This window comes from Ammodytes marinus (assembly GCF_949987685.1).
Source record: "Ammodytes marinus genome assembly, chromosome: 18".
NCBI lineage: Eukaryota > Metazoa > Chordata > Actinopteri > Uranoscopiformes > Ammodytidae > Ammodytes > Ammodytes marinus.
The window spans coordinates 17,663,842-17,675,802 of record NC_137222.1 but is presented as its reverse complement, the minus strand read 5'-3'; positions in this window follow the sequence as shown (position 1 = coordinate 17,675,802).

Genomic DNA, 11,961 nt, shown 5'->3' with positions numbered 1-11,961 from the left:
GGGAGGCAAACATCTTCCCCCCAACCTCTCTTTGAACCTCTGAGGCTGAATGGGCAGACAGTCGAGCAGGTAGAGGCCTTCAGATACCTGGGCACACAGATCGACACCCACCTGTCCTTCTCCCAGCACACAGACTCTGTGTACAAGAAGGCACAGCAACGCCTGTTCCTGCTGAGGAAACTCAGGAGCTTTGATGTCAGACAGGACATTTTAACAGCTGTCTATAAATCACTCATAGAATCTGTACTCACGTTCAACATCACATCCTGGTTCACCCTCACCTCTGTCAAAAACAAATCAAAGCTTTCTCGGATTATCAATCAAGGAAGCAAAATAACAGGCAAAACTCAAATTCAATTATCAGTACTCCACAGCCAGGCAGTTAAAAGGAAAGCCAACATCATTACACAGGATCCCACCCACCCCCTGCACAAGTCCTTCCAACTTCTGCCATCAGGCCGCCGGTATAGAGTACCCCTATCAAGGAAAAACATATACAAAAACTCATTCATACCCATTGCCATAAACAGCCTAAACAAACAATGAACAATGGACAAATGAACCCTGACGCACTGTCACTTTACACTTTGCACATATCCACAGCTTTTATCTTGTTATTTTTACAGTTTTTAATATTTATACTTGTTTTAAGATCTATACACACTGTGCTCTTAGAAATCAATGTTGTTGTACCATCAGTGTGTGATAGGATTTAGTTTGTACTGTCCCAAAAGAAAAGCCCCTTTCTAAAGAGGATGTGTCTAATCAAAGGCAATGCAAATGCAAATGACCTCCACTCAGCATGTTTGATCGCAGTGTGTTTGTGTTTTAACCCTATGGTTCTGTGGTGAATGTTGGGCTGTGATCAGAGAGTGAGCCACAGAGTGGCTGCGTTGTTAATTAGATGATTAGGATGATGCTGCAGCTGAAGCATACACGGATTATGAGATAATGGGCCCCTGGGCACACACTCTTAAAGGGCCCCCCACTCGTCCCTATCCAGTCAGGTACACTGACTTTGATAAACAGGCAGCACTCTTTACTCTGCAGCTGTTAAAACAGTACAGTAGATTGGTCTGCAGACCCATGTTCTATGATGGAGGGGCACATTTCAACAGATAAAGTGTGGATAGCTACTTTTTATGAACCATTTAAAATTCACACATAGAAAGCTTATTTCTGTATGTGTGAGGGGGCCTTCAAGGCCCCTCATGAAGCCCCTTAGACAGCGCTACTAATGCTGTTGTTTTTATCTTGCTTTTGTATTTCTCCCCTACTAGTTGAGGGGCCCAATGAGTACCCTTATATTTAGGCTATTCCTTTTTGGACCCTGTTATTGACATCAGTGACTGAGCTCTTTGACCAGTGGCGGACTCAGGGGGGGCAGGGGGGGGCGGTCCTCAATAGTTGAAAAAGCACGCTAAAGTGCCCTCAAGAGTGGTGAAAACGAGAGGAAATGCCTAATTGACTGCCCTTTTCACGTGCCCTAGGTTGCCCCTCCATAGGCCTAAATGATTATGATGTGCCCTCTGGAGCAAGAATATGGCAAACCGAAAAAACATGTTGTGGTTATAGCTAATGAGGTGCAGACGTTCCTGTCTTTGATAGCCGACAAACGGGGAATGCGAAAGAGGCGTTTGTGGCGTCGCTATGACAAACGGCTACAGTGGTACTTGAATCACCACTGGATAACGAAGCAAAAAGTGGATTAAGAGTATGTCAGTACCCATAGTGGAAAAGCGCAATTAGATACCAAGTTAGAAAAATTCTATATTTTCAGTTTGCATAATCTGTTTAAAATGTATATATATTTGTTAAGCGTTCAAGATGCGGACCTCATTCAAGTGTAGGTTATGTCATGCAAGAGAAACGATAATAGTCAGCTATCACCTGAAGGAAAACTTCCTTAAATTTTTCAGTAGCTGGCTGTCTGTATGGTAGCGGCACATTGAATTTTCTCCAGTCTAATTTTTACTTAAATGTTATAGGATGAAAGCAGCAAGGCATCCTCCTTTCTTTGGCTAAAATATGAAAGTGCACAATGATGTGAACAACTCATTTTGGTGTTTATAAAGTCGCTACAATAATGGGAAACAGTGTCTTTGAAACTCAATTTTTTTATGGGGGAGGACCTCCAGACCCTCCTTTTTCACAGAGCCTGTAATTAATTAGATTAATTGTTTTAATTAAGTAATTGTTTAACAGCCCTAATTACAATATGTATTGTCCCTTTAGCTCCAATCTCCAAGGGAGGATCTACTATTGATAAGATGTCATAATCACAAAGGAATGGTCTGGTGTAGTCTGGGCTCCTTAGTAACAGCTCCACCCAGTGGAAAGCTGTGGTGACAACAGGAAGGTTCCAGAAGACTCTGGTGCCCGGCCAGTTCCAATATAAAAGCTGTGACCGTCTCACTGCTGAGACACAAAGCAACACAGAAGACAGCAGACACTTGAACAGTGTTTCATCCCAAAACAAGAAGAATCAACACCAAACACACAGTGGTGTTGTATGAAACACAGGATTGTAAGGGATAAACTAGAAAATCCTGCATAGATTTTAAAAGTATGGGCCCCCCGGCGCCGACCGCCAGCCCCGCATCGGCGGCGCCCCACCTATAGGACCGGCTCAAACACTTCTACGAACCGCCGCTGCACGCTTTCCAATCTCGAGTCCCAAGTTGTGGCCAATTGAAGGTTGCAGTTGTGGCAAATCAGCAGCAAAGGGCCGCTCTCGCAAAGACGTTTTGGTCAACGGTCGGTGGCCAAGTTTTTTGAGCTATTAGTAAATTCCTGACATCCAAGGCTTTCAGTGTAAACAGATTCTCTGTATGACAAATGGTTGTTGTATCTGGCTCTACCCAGAGTATTGGTCCCTTAGGATAGAGGGCTTCATAGCAGGGGTCACATTACACATGTCACATTTTCTGTACATGTAAATGGAAAACAGTGGCAGGTTAGAGAAGGGAGTGTGTTCTCCTGATTTATTTTAGGCCGTCGCTGTTGTGTGTGCTTGTTTTTAGGTTTTCTTTAAAGGTCTCATATTATACACTTTTCTGTCAAGACTATATGGTCTTCGAGGTCCCTAATACATTTTTCTTTAGTTGTTTGCTGAAAAAAACGTTCAGATAATTTATTGTAGTATGCCTCTATACCCTGATTTTCAGCTAATCTCACAATGGCCTATTTTTGGAGCTGCAGCTCCCCTCGTTTTATACACAATCTATGAGCTCCCCCCGCCCCTGTCCGGAAGCGAAGCCATTGGCCTCTGTCCATAGGTCCATAGCTTGCTGTGCCTGTTACCACGGTTAGGTTTACCCATGAGAAGAACCATGTCTAGTGCTAGTAACGCAGGAGCTCAGTCGCACTTTGAACAGTTTGACATGACCGATCCTTGTCTACATGAAAGACTATGTTCATACAGATGCACTGACAGCCACAAGCTAATGGAAATGGCATGTTCACAATAATTCTGTTTGTGAGCTCACTGCAGGAGCATTTCTGTAAGGTGTGTGCAGAGTCCAGTTTGAGAGCAATTTATCGAACTGGATGAAAAACAGTGCAGTGCAATGCTTTATTCAGCATAAAGTTAAAACACTCGTCCAAGACTGATCTAAACACAAAAGCCTTGCGCAAGCGAAACAGCGATTCACCTGGTGAAACCTGGCGTGGAACTATGTGGTGGGTAACGGCAAAATTCACAGTGAGACATCGCTGGTGTGAGGCGCCGTACAGAAAAACTCTGGTTTGACGGCTAAAATAATAACCGGGGAGCAGAGCCGGCCAAAGCCTTCATGGGGCCCTAAGGCGAATTTGATTAGGGCCCCCCTCTCCAATGTTATCGTGGCCAACATATTGACAATTGTTAAATGTCATTCACACACCCAGTTCATCTGCTAGTGCCTCCAATGTCCAGCTTAGTGAAAATAGTAGCCAGCCGAGATCCTGACCACCCCCCCCCCCCCCTCCCATCCCCCCCGAGAGATTTTTTTTTTACCTTTTTAAAGTGAAATGCATGAATTTGGTGCACTTTGAGAGGGAAATTAAGAGGCTAAATCTGAGGAATTTTGTGTGAACAAATAATTTGGAGACTGGGTCAGATGAATTAGAAGCAATTGAAGAAAGACATATGGATTTTCCATACAAATATTAATATGTATAAAATAAAATAAAATCAGTGTCCTCTGGGATGATGCTTTTTTTCTTTTATGGGACATATTTCTCTGTAATATAGTGAATGCATTTAAATGCAGTGAGAGGAACGAAGCAGAGGAACTCTTGTCCAGCTATATTTTCCCCCAAAGATGAGGCTGAAATGGGCTATAGTCTTGACACAGTGCATGGGCAACTGAGGGCAGCCCCATTTCCAAATGTTTTTAAAATAAACTCAATACCGAGCGATAAATTAACCTCGAATTAACTGATTCGATTATTAGACTATCCAGACCAAAACATTGTATTCCTTTTTTGTATGATAACTTACATTTGCATAATATGATGTTAATATCAAACATACATACTAACCCTTTTTTCTGGGAAATGGGCCCTAGGCACGTGCCTAGAATGCCTATGCCTAGATGACGCTTTCCCTGGCCGGCATGAGCCACCTCTGAGCCAGCTGGACTCAAAAAAAGGTCACTTTTAGTTTCAATCGCCTAAATGTAAATAAAGACAATTTAGGCATTGGTACAAAGAGACCCAACAGGACCCCGCAAGACTGAATGTCTGTGCTAGGCTATTTGTTTGTTGCAACAGCACTAACTGATTCACAGAGGTTCAGAGAGCAACAGTACACATATTGTACATCTTGTGGCTTAGTTGAAAAACATTAAGCGGACCAGCCATGTTGAATTATGAATCCTATTAATTTCTCAAAAATAGGAATTTGGAAAAATAAATAGTTTCACTTTCATTCATTAAATGATTCAGTCTACTCGAGAAGATTTAAGACAATAAGATCTCTTAAACATTTATTTTACAATGTTGTATCTCATTAGAACCATACCACCTCTAAACATCTGGCATTTTACGGAAATAACTTCCATAAGAAACAAGTGTGACAGAATATTTGTTTATTTGGTAACTCCAACTTAATGACATTAAAGAGTAGCATTATCATTCACAGTTTTGCATAATAATTCCTACAATGTAAGTAATCCAACAAAAGAAAATGAGGACCAACACAACGTTTCAATAAAAGCCAGACTTGTGTTGATGCATCACACCACATTAATAGAACAAGTATGTTTTGAAGGCACATCCACATAACACTGGGACAATTAATGCATGCAAAAAGTCCCACGAGATAAAAGCATCAGAGTTAAAATATATCACAGTTAAGTGGAAAACACATTAGAATGCCCAATATAACACCAGTCATATAGTATACAGAACAATTATTGCTTTGATTATTGCTGTAGTTAAAGTGAACAATGTGCATTTATACTTATATTGTTGAGGATTATTCAAGCAGCATATGGACAGTAAAATACAGTCTCCTTTTATACAAATTCAACACTTGCATTAAATCACCCACCTTAAAAGAGGTGGAATTTTCATAATCATATATAGTGCCAAATAAAAAAAAAGGAAGACTTTTTATGAAATGCTTCTGTATTTTAATACTGGCTTAATCACTTGCTATTATAGGGCATTTATCTAAGGAAAGTCGTATCACAGTTATCATGGTGTTTGAAATGTATAGGTCAAAATAGGTCCAGTGATCTGGGCTATATAATCAAAAGTTGTAAAACTGTTCTTTCAAGAAACTCTTAAAGTGGATCAGATTCAAACTACATGTTGAACTTGAATCAATATCTTTTTTCAATTAAGTGAATTGTTTAGTGTTCCGTCCACCCAACACTCCATCATTTAAAGACATTTGATTTGAATTTATATATCATAGAGAGAAGCAAACCATTCCGGTGTATTTCCAATACTTTCAACTGGAAAGAAAAAATTTAACTAGTGAGAATTTAGCCCTTTTGCTTGAAAAATGGATGTAACTAATAATCGCTGATCAAAATTGTTGTCAAATTTCTGAAATTAGACTTATCAATTCACAGCTGAAATAATGTAACTTGTTGCTGAAACACATGGGTATATGTGGCATTGACACCAAGTTTATCCTAGAACCCTCGACATTCTGTGATCCACTGAATCTAACCCTATTGTGATACAGTATAATAGGGGTCATTTCAATCGAATGAATCATAATTGGGGTACGTAAAAATAACTTGACTTTTATCTGTTCCAGTGTCCAGTATCAAAGGTAACTTTACATGTGACTTTCAATCTTTCTCTTGCCTCACCTCTTACAAGATTCCCCACCATTTGTGCACGAGCAGGTTGTCTCCATAGCCCTTATCAAGGAGGTGGTTGCCACATTCCTCCCAGCGACACACCTCCCCCTTATCCAATACCACAAACTTCCACTCCACATGGCTCTCTGCAGGCAGGCTGACCACCGTGGTCCAGTGCCCGTCCTTGGCCCTCTCTAGCGGAATGAATCCCTTCCAGTTTCCCAGCTCCAGTTGGTTCCCAGTGACAGCCACCATCTGGTATTGAGACTGAGGGAAATAATGGACGTAGAAGGTCACGTTGACATTTTGGGGCATGGGTGGGACTGCCACAACCTTTTTGGTATTTTCCATGTTTTCATCAACAAGGGCGAGAGTGCTGGTTTGTTTGACTTCAGTGGTAGGAGGGATTTCTGTTGCATCTGTACAAGTGGTGTCTGTTACACTAACCTCTGGGCAGGACGCCAACATGTCAGGCTGAGATTTTTCTTCAGACATTAAAGGCAAAGTAATGTTAGCATTATCACAAGTGGGTTCCTCAGATGCAGAATTAACCCTTGTTTCACCATTGGTTTCAGTATTTTCCATGTGGTCACTTTGTTGGTCTTGGCAAATGGATTGCAGGTGGGGACAAGATACTCCTTCAACTGTGACAGAAACAGTGATGTTTTCAGCTGTTTCAGGATCAGCTGCAACACTCACCTCTTGGGAGGACGCCAACATGTCAGGCTGAGATATTTCTTCAGACATTGAAGCAGTAAAGTTATCGTCTGTATTGGGGACAGCAACACTCGCCTTGTCAAAAACGTCATTAGTTATCGTTTGGACACTTGGTTCGTCTTTGCAGCAGTACTGAACATGAGGGTCATACACATTGTCAGTGCGTTCTTCAGCCAACATCACAGTTGTGTCATTTTTGGGGCTTTCAGGCTGGTTTTCTATCTCATGAGATGGCATCTGAGGGCCAAGATTTGTACAATAAGTTTCTTCTACATTCGGCTCTGATACTTTGTAATAATCCCACACGACTGCAATTTCCTCTGTGCCGTCCAAAGCGGTGTGCTTGGGGTCTGGTACTTGTATTTCACTCTTAGGGGGAGAATAGGGTGAAGGTTTCTTCTCAACAGCAGCAGCAGCAGCAGCAGCAGCCTGGCGGTGCCTGATTTTGCGATCACTCTGAATCAGATCAACATCTTCCTTCACATATGATAAGTCTTCATCACTGACGTCTATACAAAAGATAAAAAAAGGCAATAATGTTATACAGTAAAGACAATGAAAATCCCAAACACAAATATAATTGATGATTATACATTGTTTTTTTTTTTGTTTTTTTTTACATACGGACAAAAACAGAATAAGTAAACTATACAATACATACACAACCCCCACCCCCCTCCCTCACATAAACAGACAAGAAATACATAAACAAAGTGAAATAAATAACTAAGACAAAATGATTAAGAAAATAAGCTATACAGTAAATACACAAAAAACAAAACAAAGCTAAAACAAAAAAAAAACTGGGGCAAACCTCACACATTTTAGTTCCCTATGTGCTGCAGCACTAACGGAGAATGTATGGGAGTGGCCGGGCAGCTCATATCTTAGCCTTTCCACATGTAGAATGCCCACCAGTTCCCTCAGCCAGGCATCAAACTGAGGGGCATTAATGTTCTTTTTTGTTTCATTTCTAGATTGCTCTTCATTTTATTTATGACTTTAAAAGTAGAATAGATGAGGTGAATGCATCTCTAAATAGTTGTAAGTGCTAACTAATCTATAGGCATTTCATTTAATGCTGGGCTTACACTACACAACTTTTCACGTGATTTGACAGTCGCAGGCAATCTTCCAATGTCGGACTGAAATCACAGAAGTCGTGCTGGAGTTGTAGCGCGCGCACGTAATCTCAGTCGTTTGGTGTAAGGTGGTCTTCCGACCCAATTTCAACCAGTCTTCTTCTCGTCTTGACATTCCGACATTATCAAACATGTTTGATATTATCGTTAGTCTTAAAGGCCTACTTCACCGGTTGGAATATGAAGGTGTATTGAATTCTGTGATCCTATGTAGTATAAATGTGCAAAACATTTTTTTAAATTGGTTCATCCTAGCCTGAGAAAAGGCAGAAAGAGTGTTTTATGGTCTCACTGTCTAACCCTACATTTCTGACATCACAGTAAGAGAAATGTAGGGTTAGACAGTGAGCCCATAAAACACTCTTTCTGCCTTTTCTCAGGCTAGGATGAACCAATTTCATTTTTTGCACATTTATACTACATAGGATCTCAGAATTCAATACACATTCACACCGGTGAAGTAGGCCTTTAAGGGGTTGGCTCAAGCGAAATGACGTAAACACTGTCACACTCTCGCATGCACCAAGCACGACGCAGGAGGAGCGGCATTAGTCACGACCTGTGTCCGCCTGTGCAGGCACGTATTTCGGACACGTTTATCTTGAAGCCTCGGCGGGAGAACCAGGCTGACAGCCGCGCAACCTTAACACTTTACCGTCAAATACAGGGTTAGGAGTTACAGTTATTGGGGGGACGAGATCAGCAAATAAAGATGGTCAAATAACTAAAGGAAGTCCCCTGCTCAGAATATTGAATTAACCTTTTTTTAAATAATCACTATCGCGTTGCGGAAATAATATTAATCTCAAAAGGAATCTAGTTGTAGTCTTGCAATACGAGACCCCCTGTCTTTTCAAAATCACACTCTGTGACTGAAAACTAATGACTAGGTGTCTCCAGGTGTGAGTTGATTGTCTTTAGATGTAAGAGTGTTTCAGTCTTCAGTCTTTTCAAAGTCTTTTAAAAGTCCTCTTGTGTAAGCCCAGCATAAGTTGTAAATTTATATTTGATGAGCTGAAAATGTCTTACTGGTTTACAGAGGACATGCATTTTTCCTTTGCTTTTTGCCTCACCCACCAGAGTTCCGCTGAAAATGGCAGGACAGCAAAGGATCTAATCTACAAAGCTTTGTTTGCTGCATGTCACTTACTGCATTCATTTACTTATATTGACTATTCATTCTATTTCAGTGTGTCAGTAGCTGAGCCTATACTTTTTATATATTATTGGATTATTATTAGGGATGCATGATTGTGCAGGCTAAACTTATTTTTGCTATTTGGCTATTATATATATTACTCTATTTCTATTTCATATTCAATTGGGTAGTTATATCTAAGCTCTGTTTACTATGGTAAAAGTAAATTAATAAAAAATAATATACTGTATATATCCTTAAACTAAAAAGGTAAAAAGTAAATGGGGTCTCGAGTAAATTCAAGAATAGTGCATTTAGGCCTAATGTAGGTCTACTGTAGGCTATTACATCATTCCAAAGCAAACATTTAACAACAATACTAAAGTATTTTAATATTTTCTAGAAAATGTGTTTTCTGATCAGTATGAGGTCATCTTTTCCTATTGGCCCTTAATAGTAGGCTATGTTATTATAGCCATATCTACTGTAACCTCAGGCCGGATACCCTATTAATAATATGATCTGAAGTGCCATTAGTGTTTTAAGGCTATAGCTGCTCTACACAATTAACCATCACACACATATTTCTATAATCCTGGTGACATGTGTGTTATTGGCTGATGCCTTAATGTTATGGACCTTTTTCTTATGTTTATTCATATACAGTGCTGCTTGAAAGTTTATGAACCCCTTGAGCCTTTTGGAATTGTATTTATTTTAACCATAATTAATCATTTTCTTTATCAATACCAGTATGTTTTATATGAAATAACAGATGTTTGTTTATCAATTAAAAAAATGTTTCACAGATACTACAAATTATTTGACAACTGTTATATGTGCAAAAGTTTGTGAACCCTAAGCTGCATTGCTTAAATCGAGCAGGTAAACCCAATCAGATGGGCCAAATTGAATGATGAAATGGACCAATGTAGTGAGAGATCTTTAGGGAAGAAATTGGGCAGCACTAGATAAAACAGAGATAAAACCAGGTGAGTTTAGGCTCACCAAAGTGAACCCGTACAGGTCAGACATGCTGAAAGGGAAAACAATCTCTGAGGATCTCAGGAATAGAGTTGTGATTCTGCACATTTGTCTGGGGACAGCTATAAATTAATTAAAAAAAAGTTTGAGGTCCATCGGTCCACCGTGAGGCAGATCATCTACAAATGGAGAGCTTTAAACAGTGACTGAACATCTGCCTAGAAGTAGACTTCCTTCAAAAATATCCACAAGAAAAGTGATTTTTCAATTAAAAGCCAATCCAAACATTACATCTAGTGATTTGCAGACCTCTTTTGCAGCATCTGGGACAGATGTGCATGGTTCCAAAATAAGAAGAAAACTCAGTCAAAATGGCTTTCATGGGAGGGTTGCTGAAGAAGCCTCTGCTCTCAAAAAAGAACAAAACTGCTTGTCACAACTTTGCCAGAGAGCACCCGAGTCTTATTCTGTGGACAGAGTAGTCCAAATTTTAACTATTTGGTCATAACCAAAACCGCCATGTTTGGGAAAAAACGCAACTCTGCCTGCAGCCTAGCACCAAGAGAACCTTCTCCCAAGTGAAGAATGGTGGTGTCAAATTGTCTGCGAATCTCCAGATGTAATGTTTGGGTTGGCTTTTACCTGAAAAATCACTTTTCTTGTGGCGCTTGAGGACGTTTTTGAAGGAAGTCCACTTCTAGGCAGATGTTAAGTAGCTCTTAAAGCTCTCCATGTGTAGATGATTTGCCTCAATTTTTTTTTATATGAATTTATAGCTGTCCCCATGACAAATGTGCAACATCAAAACTCCATTCCTGAGATCATCTGAGATTTGTTTTCCCTTTCAGCATGTCTGACCTGTAGCCTATGGGTTCAGTTTGGTGAGCATAAACTGACCTGGTTTTATCTCCGTTTTATCTAGTGCCACCCAATTTATTTCCTAAATATCTCTCATTACATTGGTCTATTTCATCAATCAATTTGGCCCACCTGATTGTCTTTACCTTGCTTGATTGAAGCCATGCAGCTCAGGGTTCACACACACTTTTGCGCATATACAATAGTTGGCAAATAATTTGTTTTGTCTCTCTCTTTTAACAATTGATTTCTGGAAAAGGAACATTTTGAATTGATAAACATAGCCTACATCTGTTATTTCATATAAAACATACTGGTCTTGATAAAAATGAATTAATAGGCCTAATGGTTAAACAATACAATTCCAAAAGGCTCAAGGGGTTCACAAACTTTCGAACAGCACTTTATATATATTTTTTTACCTGTTGACGACACGGAGCTGTGCAATAATTCCCCGCGGCTAGGCTGAATCACCGACGGTTCTCCCTCTTCAACTCCGCGGCTCTGTCCATCACTGTCGGCGGCTGCGGCTTCGGCTGTGGCCTTCCTCCGCTTCCCCCTCACGGTCCGGTAGATGATGAAAACGGCCGGTACGGACACTATCGCTATGACAGCCAGAGCCACGGCGGGACCATGTCGCCCGATCATGCTGAAGAGAGAAGCCAGATCAATGCGTCTCCCTGCCGCCGCCACGGTGCTGACGCTCTTCCTCATCTTGTTCTCGGCTCCCTACTGAGAAAACAACGAGCCCTCCTGTGGTGAGTTGTATCCGTGTGTCCGTGAAAAAGGCCCCTGGCTGGATGCTACCGAGCCTGCTTCT